At 38.8% G+C, this 17,061-nt stretch overlaps 2 protein-coding genes across 17 annotated transcripts in view; both read left to right on the top strand.

Moving 5' to 3' along the window:
• Window positions 1-17,061, top strand: part of RGR (retinal G protein coupled receptor) — a 389,204-nt gene that overhangs the window by 46,755 nt on the left and 325,388 nt on the right. The gene's annotated exons all lie outside the window — the stretch shown is intronic.
• CCSER2 (coiled-coil serine rich protein 2) overlaps window positions 1-17,061 on the top strand; it is a 149,438-nt gene that overhangs the window by 284 nt on the left and 132,093 nt on the right. The gene's annotated exons all lie outside the window — the stretch shown is intronic.

Below are 17,061 nucleotides of genomic sequence, written 5' to 3' on the forward strand. Positions count from 1 at the left end.
GGGGCGGGGCGAGCGCCCGCGGCAGCCCTGGGCAGGGGGCGCGGTCCGGGGCCCAGGTCCGGGCGCCCGGGATAGGGCCGTGGCGTCCTCCGGCCTCCTGCCCTCCGGAGCGACCCTCTGGAGTCTCCGCGAGCCGCCTGAGGCCAGGCAGGCGTGGAGCGGGGAGGTCGGACGCTCCTCGCCCCTGGGGCTGTGACAGGCGTATCGGGGCCCGTGGGCCGCTGCGGCTGCGGCCCTCTCTCTCTCAAGGAGAAATCAGGGCGAGGCTGAGATATCCAGTGATTTCAGAGCCAGGATGCTAGTGAGGGATGATAGGGAAAGTACCAAGTACCGGGATGCACCGAATGACTGTGGGTTTTTTTTTTTTAATTTTAATTACTGGGCCCAAACAAAGACACACCCTAAACACATCCTGAGAGAAAACTTTGGTGGACCACACCGTTGCCATAGGTTCAGATGCTTCTTCTCTCTCCTTTTTAGGCATCTGCTGTTTTTATACATATATATATATATTTTAATGCACCTACTTTTTTTTGTCAGGCAAAAGGAGAATGACTCCTTTGAGGGATCATCTGACGGCTAAGCTTGAGTTTGAATTTCAATAATTGCAAATTCATCTTTGTGGGCTACCCAGCCAGTTAGGCTTGCTGTTCCTAGACTAGGCCTGAACAGCGTGGAAATTACTGATGCAGGGACCCTTCGTAGTCCCAAATTGGAATGTCTGTGTTTCACTCCCATTGGTGAGATAAATGGAGCTTAGGCTTACCAAAGTAACCTTTTGAAAGGCATTTCTTTTCTCCCTTTTTTTCCTGAGCATTAAAATATTAATGGAACCTATTAATTTTGCCAGTTTTTTTTTTTTTTTTTCTTAAGCATCATGTTTTAGACTAGTTTTAAAGAGAGTTTGGTTGTGGCACCTCTTCTTCAACCAAAAGGCATTTAAGATACTCGCCTTCTGCAAAAGATAGTCACAAAAAAACATGTCTTATCTGTAATCAATATATGTATTATAAGGATTTAAACATTCCTGAATGTTTTGCCTGAAGTCAGTCTTAGATGTTATTACTGTTTGCCTCTCTTAATTTATTACTTAGCATCTTTATTATTTTCTTATTTGCTTGTTTTCTTTAGTGTTCTCAACAACACTGATGTCAAATAATCTTTAGGTAAACACACACTTTCTTGAACCCTTTAGCTGTAATTCATACTGTTTTACTTCAGTGTTGTATTAATACGCCATAGTAAGAAACTGCTAGAAGCCATCCTGAACAGCAGGAACTCTCCATTTAAAAAAACACAACAAGGCAATTTATTGTACCTTTTCACATCCAGACCTGCATTCTCCGTTTGTTGTCTTGACTAAACTTTGATTGGGGAAGAAGGGGGGACTTTGATTTCATGTTTAAAAGTCCAGCAGTGACTCTTCATAATCTGTATTTGATAAAAAGTCAGAGTCCTTCACGATTTCTCGTACTTGTCTTTGTTTCTCATTTCATCTTCTACCATTTTGCCTGCCCTCTCTGAACAAAGACTACTTAGAGTTCTCTGAAGATGTCATCTTCCTTTGTGGTTTTACACTGTTGCCTCTATTGAGAATTCTCCATCTAGTAAACAACTTGCCCTTCAAGATCTGACCAAATTATCACCTCTGAATCTTGTCCAGACATCTCACTTATCTTCACTGATCCATTAGTACATTGTACATTCTGCAGTTAGTATTTGTCAGTTGGTAGTTAATGATTTGTTAATATGTCTGTGTCCACCAGACTTTTGGGCTTCTTAAGGGAAGGGACCTTTGCAACTCTAACACATGCTGTTTTATGGCACAGGTGCTCACAAACTGTTTACTGAATGAACTTTTGAGGAATGCTCCTAATCTTGAATATAGTTTATAGGTAAAGTATGTTAACTACCTCTTTCCATGTTAGAAAACTTAGAAGAGGTGACTGCCCAAGGTACTTTAAAATTTCCAAGAATAAAGTCAAAATTGTTGTTGCTGGTTAGGAATGAAACCCCACTTATGACAGAAAAAAACCAATATGTTTTATGACAGAAGAATAAAAAGAATATGGCCAGTAAGTATTGCTGTTTCTTTAATTTAGGACTTTAAGACAAAGAAATTTGCCCAAGGTCATGCAGGTAGAAGGGGACAGAGCTGGGATACAATCCAGGTCTTTTGACCATCTGTGTCCTTGCCCCCAGTTTCCTACTTCTAAGTCTTGTTTTATAATCAGACTGGGAGGTTTTGAGAGAGTTGGACGTATATTGGTTAAGGGGGTCTATTAGTAGAATACTGAACTTGAAAGAATTCATAGATTATTTGTTTCAACTTTAAAAATTTTACCCATTAAACGACTGAAACCCCAAAGGGCAAGAAACTTACTTGAAGTTTCTTAGAGTCACTTGTATCCCACATTTCCTGATGTCACACTTGTGTATTTTTCATTATTCCATGGTGCTTTGGGGGAAAATGAGGAAGTTGTCAATTTTCAGAGGAAAAGCAAATCAGCTTCCACTTTCAAGCTCTTTGGCTGCTTAGCTGCCTGCTGCTTCTAGGGTCTTAGAGCCCTTGAGGCTAAGAAACATGATGATTCATTTGAGGATATAGGAGAAACCTAACCTCCACTATTCCATTCGTCTGGGGTTTTTGACCTCATTGCTGGGCAGAATGCCCCATAATAAGTGGCTTCTGCTCACCATATGGAGACCCCCACATACAGTTACATTTTGATGGTAAAATGAGATTTAATAAAATAAGGTTACAGCTGGCTAATAGCATGGCTAAAATTACATGTATGGCTAGTCTGTATGTGAGAAGAGCCTATCTGATTACTTCTATGTGATAGGTTTTTTGGAAAAGAAAAATTGTGGTTTTATGCCTTTGAAAAGTTAGTTTTGAAATGTGTACTTCCTATGGGAGGCCTGATCAATTCCAACAGACAACTTAATGGTCAAAGAAATAAGGAAAAAAAAATAAACTTAAAATATTCTTTTATTCATTTCTCATCATATATACATGATTTTGTACTGTAATCATAGCATAAATATAGTTCAATATTTGCCTTCATATTTAATGTTTTCTTACTGCTATAGTTTTTATATATTTAAATTATTATACAGTGTTACAGTGAGTTGATTTATTTACTTATTTATAATTATTGGACATCTATGCTGCTTCCCGTTTTTCATGGGATGCAGTTAACATGGAGATGTCCTTTGTTTTGCTTCTTTCCTTTAGGCTAAAGCCCCAGCAGGGGGAATTATAAGGTCAAAAGGTATGAAGGTTTTTGTCACTTTTGAAAACTATTGCTAGGTTTGTTTCTGAAAGGTAGTATTTTTTTTTTACTGCTTCCAGCAGTTTGGTTGACCAGTTTTATCTTTTACTTTTACAGGCTTTTGTTTTTAACTTTTTTTTTTTTTTCAAATGGGTATAAGGGTACCTGCTGTCTAAGATCACTATTCACAACAGAAAAGGAAGTGCAGTATTTCTCTCATTTTATTTTCTCCTTTGTATGAATTGTTTGTCCTTTGCCCATAAATTTACTGGACTCTTCTTACCAATGTTCATTAGTACCTAGCATCATAAATATATTATTCTCTTGAAATATGTTTGTGATCTGTTTTATTTTTGTTATTTTTATTGTTGTAGACTTTGCAGTTTAAAAATTATTAAAATCATTGACAACAACAAAAAAAACCAAAAAAAAATCATTGACAAAATTTTTTGTGTGTGATTTCATCTTTTGATTGTGAGGTCTAAGAACAAATGTCACTCTACCATCTGATGCATATTTTTATTTTCTTAAGCTACTACAGTTCTTTTTGTTATATGTATATATCTTTAACAATATATGCAATTGAGATTGCATTTAATTTTTGTGGATTTTATACTATAGAGAATCACGTTCTTATAAATATATAAGTGAGTTTCCATTGGTAAACTGCTTCCTGCCTTTTTTCTTCTTGAACTTGAATAGGAAACAAAACGAAACTAACCTAGTTTTTTTTTATAAATGGGTACTTGTTTTTTAATAAATTATAGTAAATTTAGGCAAAAATTTCATGAAAGCAGTTTTTGGTTAATTGAAGTTTTTGTTGTTTCTGGTTTAACTAGAAGATCATTTCTGATTTAACTTTTATTGTTAATCATTCTAAAATGTACGAAAATAAAACCTTGGTTATCTTCTTCCTTTGGGAGTAAGACATTCTAGATAGATGAGACAACCCTGGTGTAGTAATTAACATTGACTGAGTGCTGGGTACTTTGCTGGTACTTGGATAGAATTTCTTACTTAATCCTCATAACAACCCTAAGATGTAGGTTCTTTTCATATCCTCATTTTGCAAATGAGAAAGAGAGGTAAGGTGACCCGCCAAAGGTAACACAGCTAGGAAGCATTGGAACTAGAACTCAAACAGCCTGCTTTTAAAGGGCTCTATTTGAAAAGTATATTATATTACCTTATTTTCTCTGCTAAGGATTTGAATTTTATCTCTTAGGTACTGGAAAAATATTAGATGTTTCAAAGCAAGGGGATGATATAGTATGTTATATCTTTTAGGGAGATGGCTGATGTGGCATAGTGGAAATATATTGAATTGTGTTTCTGATAGGAAGTGGTTGAAATAGGTCAAATGAGAAATGAAGCCTAAACTGCAAGTTGGAAGTGGAGATCAGGGGTATTATGGAAAGCTATGGGGCTTAGTAACTGATAAGAGAGTGGGAAGCTGGAGTGTTGATTTGGACGTTATTGAGTGGGGTAATGACAGATGAATATGCGCTCACAGCACTTTGTTATATTTCTTTCATAGCATTGACTGTGATTTATTGTACGTAACTTAGTGACACATCGACCTCCCCCACTGGGTTATGTACTTGTCAAGGACAGGGACTGAGTAGAAAGCACGAGCTAATACAGGATGAGCTAATTCAGGAAGATGGCAAGAGACTGAACTGGGGGTAGGAGACACCAAATCATCAAAATCAAAAAGTGGCTGGAGGAAGAGAAGCTCTAGAGAGTGACAGTTGTCAGGGAGAAGGGGGAAGAGCCATCAGTGCAGGATTAGAAGAGGAGCCTTAAGGAGAGGGAAGTATTAGCACAGAAGTAAGCACGGAATGCCACCTCACGCTACAAACAGTTTTGGTTCGTGTGCCCTGCTGTGATTTGCTGATGGCCAGTGGCTGTATGGCGTTAAATCGTCTTTCCTTTGTTACTGACCTCCCCCCCCACCCCCCCATCCCCCCATCCCCCCATCCCCCCATTTCTCAGAGTATCCTGTGCCCTCTTTTAGCTTCTACCATCTTCTTGCTACAGGGGCTGTTGCTGGGGCGTGACTCAGCCTATAGAGAGCAACGAATCAGAACGCTCCTTTTTAAGTGAATTGACCAATCAAGAGTAGGATACGTGTAATCTCTGAGTTTTTAGCTCTTCTCTGCTGAGTTGATCGCCTTTGAATGCTCCCCAAGTTACCTCTCTGACTTCTAATTGGTTATTTTGAGATTTGGAGCCATTGGGAAGCCAGAGAATTCTTAAAGCCTGCATCCATGAAAGTGAAAGATTTTCACCTTTCCCATGTTGATCAGTAAGTTAGTTTGAAATATTTAGATCATCTTTGAGGATTGTTGATCTTAAAAATGCCCCAGGACCATCATTCCAAATAATTAAGAATCTCTCTTCTCTTTGTATAGTTCTGTCATTATCTAAGGTGTGGGAATTTGTTTTAAATTTTAAATTTCCTCGGTCAGTTCGTAACTTCATGTCTGTTTTTCCAAGAGTCACTTAGAAAAGGAATTTGTGCATGATTTCTTCTGCTACCTTTTGCTTCAGAGCATCGTTATCCTTCACTGTCTGTGTTGTCCTTCCTTGTATTCATCTGCCCAGTTTCTTCTGTACTTGCTAAGTAGAATAGGAAGGGGGAAAAGAGAAAAAACATGGGTAATTATTCCTCTCCCCCGCTTTTCCATGGTTGTTACCACTCTTCCCTCCCCCATTACTGCTCTCAGCTGTCCATTTTGGCATGGTCTCCTGCCCCATCTCTTCAATTCTATGTATGGTAATGGGAGATGCAAGACAGCTCTTTAGCTGAGGAATGCTGGATTTCTCAGGGTTTTGGTTCTTCTGTGATCTCTGTTTTGGTGTCATATTGAAGAGCCCAGGTGACATCTTGTATCTTAACAGATGCTTTCTATTCCCTGGCAATCTACCTCTCTGTAAAATGGGAAAAAATAAATCCAGGTCCTGTTTCTTTGAATTCTCTCTCTCTCTCTCTCTCTCTCTCTCTCTCTCTCTCCCCCCCCCTCCCCCCCCACCCCCCTCCCCCCATATCAAGATACCACAATCTCTTGATGACAGATACCCTAGTGCATACACTAGAGAAAATGAAGATAGGCAGACACCAGAAGGTACTTTGAATTGTTGTTGTCATTACATTAATGATATTTGGTTGCAGCCTGAGTGCTTTGGGGAAATTTGAGAGCTTTCTCTGACCATTATGTCTTGGCAGCCAGTGTTAGGGTTGGGAGTTACAATTTTCTCAGAAGACCATACCTTAGAAAAGCAGGGACTATTCATAACAGCTATTTAAGTGTGTAGAATGGGTCTGGTAATATTTTGGTCTAACTAACTTGGTAGGCCAGCTTACAGGAAACATATCCAGGTGGTATTTCTTTATAGGGAATAGGGAGACAGGGATGGCCATTTCTTCTTCTTTCTTTTATTTTTATTTAAACATTTTATCTCAAGCTTACTTTCTTTATTTTAAGATAGTCTGGACTTGTCAGCCCTTATTTATTATTGGCATCAGCTAGACTTGTAGACTTGGCCACTGTTGTGGCCACTTTTGCAGTTGACGTTTTTTTCACTACTTGAGGATTTCTACACTGTAAGTTTCCTCAACCCAGGCTTTGAGACCAGATCCTGAATCTGGATTTTCCTCATTCATGCCATCTTTCCATTCAACAAATACCAGGTGGGCACTTGCTAGTAATGGTGCAGTGAAGAAAACACATTTTCTGACCTTGTGGAACTTATATTCTAATAATAAGATACAGAAAATAAGTATGTATGCAATATGTCAGCTATTATGTTGCTGTGGAAAAAAACAAAGCAGAGGGCTTCCCTGGTGGCGCATTGGTTAAGAATCTGCCTGCCGGTGGAGGGGACACGGGTTCGAGCCCTGGTCTGGGAAGATCCCACCTACCGCGGAGCAGCCCGTGAGCCACAACTACTGAGCCTGCGCGTCTGGAGCCTGTGCTCCGCAACGGGAGAGGCCCGCGCACCGCGATGAAGAGTGGCCCCAGCTCGCCACAGCTGGAGAAAGCCCTCCCACAGAAACGAAGACCCAACACAGCCAAAAATAAATAAATAAATTAATAAATTAAAAACCAACAAAGCAGAATAAGGTGGAAAGAACACACAGGGGGAATGCTGCAGTGATCAGTGGTGAGCAGAGATGTGGCAGAAGTGAGGTTGTGATCTAATTTGTACAGATATTAGGGGAGAGCATTTGAGGAAGATGGAATAAGAGTGCAGGTGTCTATTGTCTGAAGCATGCTTGTCCTGTTTGAGGAGTGATAAGTAGATCATTGGAGGCCTTGTGAGGAATGATTGGTGGAAGATGAGGCCAGAGAGGTGGGTGAGGGGGCCGAAGGGATGGTAGTGGGAGTGCAAAATAGATCATATATGGCCTTACAGGCTAGTAGAACTTCTTGGCTTTTACCCTGAAAGTGGGAAGCCATTGATGGATTTTGACTTGTTTTAAATAGACCTTTCCACTGCTGTGTAGAGAATGTCTTAGGCGGGGCATAATGAGATAATTCAGCAGGCTCCAGCAATAATGCCAGGTGGGAGATGATGGTGATTTTAGGCAGGGTTAGGAGAAGTGCTCACAGTACATTTTGAAGGCAGAGCCAACAGAATTTGATGGTGGATTGGATGTGGGTTGTAGGTTTTGGCCTGAACAACTGAAAGAATGGAGTTGCCGTTTACCGGGATGGGGAAGACTGCAGGAGAAGCAGGTTTTACGGGGAACTAATGCCTTCAATTTTGGATATGTTAGCAGTCCAAGTGGAGATACTGCCTAGACAGCTGGGTATACATGAGTCTGCGTTTCACTTCAGAGGAGGGGCTAAGGATATAAATTTCCAGTCATTGGCATAGAGATAGTATTTAATACCATTAGAACTGATTAAGATAATCTAGGAAGTGAGTATGACTGCAGAAGTCAGAGACTTCGCCTTGGGGTCCTCTAATGAGAGAGAGGGACCTGGAGAGAGAGTTAGTGCTAGAGCTAAAAAATGAGAGTAAGAAGCACCCTCCGAAGGAGGAAAATTAAGAGTGAGTGGTTATCTCTGAAGCCAAGTGAAATGTTTTAAGAAGGGGGAAGTGAGTGATCAGTTGTGTTGGCTGCAGTTAGATCGAGGACTAAGATGTGACTTAGATTTAACAATATGAAAATCATTGGTGGGAATTCCTTGGAGGTCCAGTGGTTAGGACTCCGCGCTTCCACTCACTGCAGGGGGCATGGGTTCGATCCCTGGTCAGGGAACGAGGATCCCTCATTACTCGTGGTGCAACCAAAAAATTTAAAAAAAAGGAAAATCATTGGTGACCTTAAGTTGTTCATGGTGGATTAATGGAGATGAAAACTTGATTGGAGAGGGTTTAAGAGGGACCTGTAGGAGAGAAATTGGAGACAGCCAGTTTTTTCAAGGAGTTTCAACTGAAACTGAGGAAAAACAGGGTGATAGCTGGAGGGGATGTGGAGTCAAGGAATTTTAATTTTTTTAAAAGATGGGTGCTTTTCTAGTATATTTGTAGCCGATGGAATGACCCAGTAGAGAGAAAAAAAAATTACAGGAGCTATTTCTTTGAAAAATAAATGAAATTAATTTTATCCTTATCTGTGACCCTAAGGTCTGTCATTATCATATATGTGTCCTTATGTACTGACCTATTTTTTTTTCAAATAAAGACAGTGGCTAGTGGAGATAGGTATTAAAGAACATCCCTTCCCCCCAATTTGGTGAATTTTCATCAGTTCAAAACTGTAGTTTTTATATGTGGGTAACAAAATTTTTAATGAATTATTAGGAATCTGTTAAATAATCTTTGTTGTTGTTATTGACCAGTTTTTCTCTGGTAACTTTTATCATAATGTTAACTGATTATCATTCTCAGTAGTTTTGCACAGTGCTAGTAGCCATGTGGTAGGTTCTAAATTTGGATTTGGTAATCTCTGCCTGCTATGGTAGTTTTATTATGAAGTACCTTTTTTAAAAAGAAAAAAAAATTTTTTAAATAAAAAAAAACCTTTTAAATTAAAGTATAGATGAAGTACTTTTAAGGGGAAAATTTGGTGGCCACTCTTTTTCCCTTTTTTTTTTAATGTCCCTGATAGTACTTTTACTGTAATTGCTTCTGATTATTGAGTTGTTATCGGAGATGAGTTCGGAAACTCATGGTTCAAAGCCCATATTACAGTTACAGCACTTTATGTGCCTCTTTCTGTGGTTCATTTATGTTTGAGTAGGTAGTTGTCAATATTTAGTGCTGGAGCATTATTGCAATTGCTTCTTAATCTTCTTCAGTTTTCCTCGAGATTTTCTTCCCTTAGCCACTGCTACTGACTTTTGGATTTCTGAAACAAGTTTTGTTATTGCTTAAAAATCTTCTGTGGCTCTGCCCTGTTTTTTGCTTTACCATCTCCTGTCTGCACTTGCACTCTGCTTTAGGGGATTTGGAGTGCTCCTTAGGGCATTCTAATGCACATCTGATGTTTCTTACCACAGGACTATAGGATAAGGGTCAAATTCCTTATCAGTGTACAGAAGGTCTTCCATGAGCTGTGCCATGACATCTCTGTCATGTTTCCATGAAGATGAGAAACTCTTTTTGACATCTCCATGCTTTTGCACATACTATTCCTTTTGTTCCAGAATACCATTCAGCTTCTTAGCTATCTTGTTAAATCACTTCATCTTTTAAAAAGCCCAACATAGGTGTCTCCTCTTCCAGGACAGCTTCTAGGTCTATTTTCATCATGCCTCCTTTACCCATCCTCCATTATATTCTCTGTTCTGTGTTACCTGTGTTTCTTTACATTTTTCAGTGACTTTGTTGTAGTATTTGCTGTGTGTTACTTTATTTGCTTTGTGTCTGGTCCCCCTTGTCCCAATGCAAACTGATAGTCACTCAATAAATATTTTTGAATGAATGAATAAATAAAGCAAGTAATTATTTAGTATTGACCCCGTTTTTTTTGGTTTTTTTAAACAAATTTATTTTATTTATTTATTTTTAGCTGCGTTGGGTCTTCGTTGCTGCGGGCGGGCTTTCTCTGTGCTGTGCGTGGGCTTTAGTTGTGGTGAGTGGGCGCTACTCTTCGTTGCGGTGCATGGGCTTCTTACTGCAGTTGCTTCTCTTGTTACGGAGCATGGGCTCTAGGTTTGTGGGCTCAGTAGTTGTGGCTGTTGGGCTCTAGAGCACAGGCTCAGTAGTTGTGGCGCACGGGCTTAGTTGCTCTGCGGCATGTGGGATCTTCCCGGACCAGGGCTCGAACCCGTGTCCCCTGCATTGGCAGGCGGATTTTTAACCACTCTACCACCAGGGAAGCCCTATTGACCCAGTTTTGATTGACCTATTTGGTTGGGCTTTTACATCAATTTAATTTTTACAGAATATGCAAGTAAGCAATTCAGATAGCATTCTTAAAGATAGAGTCATACCCCCAAAGTGTCTTAGGAAATTGGTATTTTGTTAAATATTTGTTCTTATGAGCAAATAATAAGATTTGTTGATGATTTCATGATGTATCTCAAAATTCTCTTTGTTGTTTGAATATCTGAATGCAGTTTACCCTTGAAAAACACAAGTTTGAACTGCATGGGTCCATTTATGTGTGGAATTTTTTCAAGAGTAGATACTATAGTACTACAGGATCTTAGCTGGTGAGATCTGTGATGCAGAGGGACCAAGTATAGGGAGGACTTACTGTAAGTTGTACTTAGATTTTTGGCTGCGTGGAGGGTTGGCACCCCTAATCCATATGTTTTTTTTTTTCTTCTGTGGTTTCATTTTTTGCCGTTTGATATTTCTATTTGAATGTTGTCCTTAGACACTTCTCATCCTAAACATATTTTAAACTCATTCCCTAAACTTGATCTTAACTTCTCCATTAGTGTTTTCTATATTACCGTCTTGTAGTCACTTAGGTTTCTCTGCAGTAACTTTAAGTCCCACTTCTATATTTTATCATTACTGAGTTCTATTGTAATTCAACAAAATTTTTTTTGCCTCTTCCTGTTTTCCTGTTTTGTTAGTTCTAGTAATGAGAGACCGAATAAGAGAGGGTTCCAGTCCACAAATGATTATGATGCAACGTGATGAGTACAATAATATGATTATTTTAAAAAATTTATTTTATTTATTTTGTTTCTGGCTGCGTTGGGTCTTCGTTGCTGTGCGCGGGCCTTCTCTAGTTGTGGTGAGCGGGGGCTACTCTTCGTTGCAGTGCACGAGCTTCTCATTGTGGTGGCTTCTCTTGTTGCAGAGCACGGGCTCTAGGCATGCGGGCTTCAGTAGTTGCAGTCAGCGGGCTCAGTAGTTGTGGCTCGCGGGCTCTAGAGTGCAGGCTCAGTAGTTGTGGCGCACGGGCTCAGCTGCTCTGCAGCATGTGGGATCTTCCCGGACCAGGGCTTGAACCCGTGTCCCCTGCATTGGCGGATGGACTCCCAACCACTGTGCCACCAGGGAAGCCCTATGATTATTATTATACTCCAGTCCACAGATGATTATGGTGCAATGTGATGAGTATAATAATATAGTAATAGTGGAATATCTAGGGCACCCTGGGATTAGAGAATATCTCTCCTTCATGTATCTCTTAATTCTTACTTTGTCTACTGCCAGCCTCTGTCAGGCCCTCATTACTATGTTTAGATAATTTTAAGACTGCTTAATAGCTTGTAACTCTCTTGTCATTCCAGTTCATCATGAATGTTGTCACCAGGGTAGTTGTTTCAAAAAGAAAAAAGAAAAGCTACTTGTCTTTCTTCTTCCTCACAGAATAAGATCTAAAATAGAATAAAATCTTGAATGCAAAGTGTTTGGCCCAGACTTCCTTTCTTGTCTTCTGCTACATGAACTTTCCATTCCAGCAAAACTCTTCTACGTTCTGTTCCAAATACACTTCGCCAAATACACTTCACACTCCTCCTTTTTTGTTTCCTTCTCCCAACAGTGTTTTTATTACTCTTGCTTCCTCTACTTGTTGAAATTGTATTAACCTTGGACATAGTTCCTAACTGTTAAATCCTGAGTGAACCATTTAGCTGATCATGCCCATGTTCTTGACACCCTCTTTTTCTTGGCTTCCATGATATCACTCTCTCCTGTTTCTCTTTCTTACCTGTTCTTTCTCAGCTATCATTACTAACTGCTGTCCCTTAATGTTCATGTTTTCCAAGGTTTCAGCCTGATTTTTTTTCTTCATTGTTATGTTTTCTTGAACACATTATTTTTTGTTATCTCATATCTGTGTTCTTTTATTCACCCTAGTTTCTCTCTTGAGCATTCCAATCCTTAAGTTTGCTATTTAGAATGCCTACCTGATAGTTCAGCAGAAAACCTGAAATATAAAACATCAAAAATTAGTACGTGGTCTTCTGCAGACTTATGTATTCACTTCATTTCCTGCCATGGTTAGTGATGCTTCCCGTCACTCAGTTACCCAAATTATGAACCTGAGAATCATCTTGACTTCTCTTCATTTTCCTTTGCCTGTCAAGTTCTGCTGATGGAGCTTTTCCTTCTCCATTCCCCTTATTGTTTCCTTGGGCCAGGCTCTAATATCCTGAGTAGACCATTGTAAAAAAACCCTTTGAAAGTAATTCTTCTGCTTGGTCCTGGATATTCTACAGGAAATGCATATTGGTTGTATCCAGTAGGAATGTCAAAGGCAAAATAATTTTGGATCTGCCACCCTAGAATAGTGCTTGAACCATTAAAGGTCAATTTCCTAAATATCTCTGTTAGGTGATATTGTTAAGAATTAGTTTATGCTTTTTACAAGAAATTTGCTTAGGAGTTAAGAATATGATTTGTAAGGATTAGTGGGGAAAAGCAAGAAAAGATACATGGATAAGTCCCAGAAGTGCTCTTATAGGACACTTTCTTAATGAGCTAGAAAAGAGATTAAAACTTTGAAAGTAACACTTGGTGCTTTGTGTCCAAATGCCAGTTAAAGAGCAATTAAGTATAAATCCTACTTTCCACTTACACCAAACCACCCAAGGATCTGTGACCATACTACTATCTTTCAGGACTCCTTACCAGTCTTGGTACCATACTACCCCCTTGGCTCAAAATGCCCACTCACCCACCTTGGTCCACCTTGGGAACTCTCTCTGAAGACTTTTTCCTTTCTTAGCTTAACCCTTGAGCAGGAAGATCTTGAGGCTGTGAATAGATGAAAATAGGAGCTTTAGTGTGGGGAATTGTAAGCTAATATATTTGAGTAGTACCTTGAAGAGATGCTGTTTAACTGCCAGTTAATACCCAGAAGAGACTCCTGATATCATTGTTGCATGTTCCTGGAAGATGCGGGCCTAATATGCTGATGCTGCAGATGTGGTAACATAATCCCTGTATCTCTGCATCATCAAATATGATTCATAAGCACAAGTCGTTTAGTATTGAGTCGCCATTTTCTGAACCCAGATATAGTCATAGAAGAGCTCTTTACTTTCTTGAATTTTGTCTTGGTTTGCTAACAGATTTTGTAAAATTTTGTAGAATTTGTCTTGCTTGTTACATTTAAAGAAGTCCAAATTTGCAGAAGAAAGTATTTTAAAATTTGATCCTTTATATTCTGGATGATTTACCACATATTTCAAAATAATTGGATTTTACATGTTGTGAATATTTTGCAAAAGTATTAAGTGTATTTTTATTAGCCTTTGCTGTTGCTGCATTGTTGATCTTTATTTACTTTTCTGATAAATGTAGAGTTTATGAGGCTGGCACTATATCTCACCTGGAAATTACCTTGGAAAATCTATTTGAGCATTCTGTATTGTAGCATTTTGAAGTTTAGAGTGGGGTGTGTGTATCATTTTGGCTTATATTGTTCTGCCTAGGGACCTCCCTTGTGGAGGAGGTAAGAAAGAAAGGAAGAAGTCTTCAGAGAGAGTTCCCAAGGTGGACCAAGGTGGGTGAGTGGGCATTTTGAGCCATGGGGGTAGTATGGTACCAAGACTGGTAAGGAGTCCTGAAAGATCATAGTATGGTCACAGATCTTTGGGTGGTTTAATGTAAGTGGAAGGCAGGGTTTATTGGGTAGTTGTGGGAGAGCGCTGCTGCAAAGGAGTAAAAGCCAGATTTTGAAGGCTTTTGTAATCTTAGCTGCATTTTCTTACTGTCTGTGTGGCTATGGACAGATCATGTGATTTTTCCAAGTTTCATTTTGCTTAAATCTGGAAAATAAGAATAATGAAAATATCTACAGTGTAGGATTGTTGTGAGATTTAAATGAGGTAATGCAGGTACCTGGCATACAACTTCTCAGCAGCTGTCACCTGCTGTTGTTAGTACTGTTTTAAGGTGTTTGTTCTTTGGAGGACCACTGAAGGATTTTAAATTGAAGAGTGACATGATCAGATTTATGATTTTAAATACCAACTCTGGGAAAACTATAGGGATGAATTGAAGGGGAAGGAACTGAAGGTAGGGAATTAAGGAGATTTATGCTAGAATATTGTCTCTAGATGGTAGGATTCTAGATTAAGAAATGAGGTAGTGTTGGAGAACACAGGACAGAGTTGAGAATTATTACAAATTGACATGCGCATTGTATTCCACGAGTTGGAGAGATCTAAAGGAAACTAGGAGAATAGACAGCCATCATATAGACAGAGTACCTAGCTGAGTAGGAATCATTGTATTCTCCTACTCATAATAAGAGAGTGCAGAAGAGGATGGTTAGAAGCAAGTACTTGTCATTGCCAAGGAACTAATGACTGAGCTGGGTTGCCTACTGTTCCCCAGATGGGACTGGAGGGTTTGGGCAACTCTGGATGAGTCCAGAGCAGTAACTTTGGGCAGCACACGGGGATTATATGCCAAGTGTCAGGAAACTCTCATGAGTGGAGGAGAGAAATGACGTAGACCACAAGTAGACCTTAAGCAGTAACAGGCATGAAATAGAGAAAGAGGTAGTTCCTAAGGGGTTGGAAGGACAAACTGACAGTGTTGTGATATATTTGGATTTTCTAAGTACTAAAAGAGGATCAAGCCCCACTAAGGACTCACCTAAGTTTTGTGAATTTTACAAGCCCAGAAGTATCCTTCAAGCATTTGGTATTTTAACATTTGATAGTGAGACATTTTGCAGTATTACCATATAGTCATTTTGGGTAAAGATGTATTTCTGCTTTATAGTTTTGTTTTTGAAGTACTTTATGTGTATTCTCGTTTAATCATATTGTGTCTGGCAAGTTTAATTGTAGTATTTGAAAACTACCTTTCACAGTAAAATGATTAGTTTTTAATTTGTTTACTAAGTTGCTTATTCTTACCTGACATAATTTTACTTAAAGTTTCTTTCATAATAGAGAACAAAGTTCTGTCTAGAATATTATGATATGTATTTTCTTGTCACTGAAGCATTCCTTGCGTTGTACTGACCAGTTGCCAGCATAGGTTAAATATAAATGTACTTTGATTTTAAGGTGTGGTTGGTACTCAGGCCTCAGCCTTTAACTTTTTTTCAGTCATAGTTTGTGAAATTATTAATTATTTGTTATTGAAGTAGTTAATGAAATTATTATTTGTGTTACTGACGTAAACACGATTTGGGGATTGTGCATAGTGTTATTAATATTTTAAGTTCTTTATCAGCAACCCCTAGTTACTGTGTCTCGTTTGCTATGGAATTAGAGGAAGACTCTTTCTACATACTGCTATGTCCAAGGTAAAGAAAAAAACCAAAACACCTTTTTACTAGAATTGTAGTCATAACATATTTAGATTCTTCAGTAACTTTTATTTCTTCCCTCAGCTTTTACTGAGTGTTTCTTCCTACATCTTTAAGAATTAAAAAACCCCAAATATGTTGTGGTCCTTGTTTTTAAGGAGCTTCCAGTCTAGTAGAGAAAGCAGAACACATGTAGACATGATTTTAAAAATAAAATAGTGTGATAATTGCTGTACTTAGAGAGGTATGGGAATGTTTAGGAGGAACACTTAATCCAGGTGGAGAACACATGAACATGCTGATTCTACAGTGAGGTTTATTGCTATATGTTACATGAAAAGAGAAGATACAGAAGCAAAGAGCTGTCATCTAGCAGCCTGATATAGATCAGGACATAGGACATAGAACATTCCAGAGAGCAGAAATATAGATATTGTACTTCATGTGAGATTGCAGATTGCAAAAAAGCCTGTTCTAGTCCTCACCTCTTGTCATGCCATATCTCTGTAGAGCTGTTGTGTATGTTTCTTGTCTCACTGATGGAGACACTACTCTGGATAATGGAAAAGACAAGGTGGCTTGTTGGGGGGAAATACAGATGAGATGGGTTGAAAAGAATTGGAAATATTTAGCATGAATAAGAAAAATCTAGGACTGACTGCTTAAAATTTTTTTTTTTTAATTTGGAAATTATTTCATACTCAGAAAAGTTACAAGAATATGAGTAGTACAAAGACTGAGTAGTCTTTATTCAGATTCACCTGTTGTTAATATTTTATGCTATTTGCTTATCATTTGCTCTGTCACATATGTACATATATATGTATATGTATACATATGTCTGGATACAGGTATATGTTCTTGCACGTGCCCACATGTGCGAAGCATTTGAGAATAAGTTGCATACATCATGATACTTTACCCCTAAATACTGTGACATGTACTTCCTAAGAATAGGGGTTTTTTAAAAAATGTATATTACTCAGCCATAAAAAGGAACGAAATTGGGTCATTTGTTGAGACGTGGATGGATCTAGAGACTGTCATACAGAGTGAAGTAAGTCAGAAAGAGAAAAACAAATATCGTAT

This window comes from Balaenoptera borealis, assembly GCF_965194805.1.
Source record: "Balaenoptera borealis genome assembly, chromosome: 10".
NCBI lineage: Eukaryota > Metazoa > Chordata > Mammalia > Artiodactyla > Balaenopteridae > Balaenoptera > Balaenoptera borealis.